Source organism: Bombus pyrosoma, unplaced genomic scaffold, assembly GCF_014825855.1.
Source record: "Bombus pyrosoma isolate SC7728 unplaced genomic scaffold, ASM1482585v1 HiC_scaffold_4725, whole genome shotgun sequence".
Classification (NCBI taxonomy): domain Eukaryota; kingdom Metazoa; phylum Arthropoda; class Insecta; order Hymenoptera; family Apidae; genus Bombus; species Bombus pyrosoma.
In genome coordinates this window covers 1185441-1186964 of record NW_025219985.1, presented here as the reverse complement: position 1 = coordinate 1186964, position 1524 = coordinate 1185441, and positions in this window count along the sequence as shown.

Below are 1524 nucleotides of genomic sequence, written 5' to 3'. Positions count from 1 at the left end.
AGCGTCTATGCCTTAAAAGAAGCATGCAAAATGCAATCGTATCTCGATTTTGGCGATAAGAACCGTTATTTCTATCCTGATTGCGATATTTCCACGTTCAAGCCACCCTTATACTCCATTTCACACGCCGAACGTAGTGCATTCCAGATTCAGCGTCGAAGCTATCAAGGAAACTTGCAAAATGCAATCGTAACTCGATCTTGACGATAATTAACTGTTATTTCGTTCCTGCTTGAAATATTTCTAACGTATAAGCGCTCCATATTCTCCATTTTACTGGCCGACCGTAGTGCCCGCCACGTTCAGCGTCGAAACTATCAAGGAAGTTTGCAAAATGCAATGGTACGTCGATTTTGACGACAACTAACTGTTATTTCGTTCCTGATTGAGATATTTCTAACGTTTAAGCGCTCTTTTTCCCTCCATTTTACACTCCGAACGTAGTGCATTCCAGGTACAGCGTCGAAGCAATCAAGGAGGCTTGCAAAATGCAATCGTTACTCGATCCTGACGATAATTAACTGTTATCTCGTTCCTGATTGAGATTTTTCTAATGCTTAAGCGCTCCTTTTTCTCCATTTTACACGCCGAACGGAGTGCCCGGCACGTTCAGTGTCGAAGGTATAAAAGTAGCTTGCAGAATGCAATCGCAGCTCGATTTTGTCAATAATTGACTGTTATTTCGTTCCTGATTGTAATATTTCTAACGTATAAGCGCTCCATTTCTCCATTTTTTTTCGCCGAACGTACTGCCCGCCACGTTCAGCGTCTATGCCATAAAAGAAGCATGCAAAATGCAATCGTATCTCGATTTTGGCGATAAGTAACTGTTATTTCTATCCTGATTGAGATATTTCTAACGTTTAAGCGCTCTATTTCCTCCATTTTACACGCCGAACGTAGTGCATGCCACGTTCAGCGTGGAAACTATCAAGGAAGCTTGCAAAATGCAATGGTACGTCGATTTTGACGATAGCTAACTATTATTGCGTTCCTGATTGAAATATTTCTAACGTATAAGCGCTCCATATTCTCCATTTTACTCGCCGAACGTAGTGCCCTCCACGTTCAGTGTCGAAGCTATAAAAGTAGCTTGCAGAATGCAATCGCCGCTCGATTTTGTCGATAATTGACTGTTACTTAGTTCCTGATTGAAATATTTCTAACGTATAAGCGCTCCATTTCTCCATTTTACTCGCCGAACGTAGTGCATGCCACGTTCAGCGTCGAAGCTATAATAATAGCTTGCAGAATGCAATCGTAGCTCGATTTTGAAGATAATAAACTGTTATTTCGTTCCTGATTGAAATATTTCTAACGTATAGGCGCTCTTATTTCTCCATTTTACACGCCGAACGTAGTGCCCGGCACGTTCAACGCCGATGCCATAAAAGAAGCGTGCAAAATGCAATCGTATCTCGATGTTGGCGATAATTAACTGTTATTTCGTTCCTGATTCAAATATTTCTAATGTATAAGCGTTCCTTATTCTCCATTTTACTCGCCGACCGTAGCGCCCGCCAC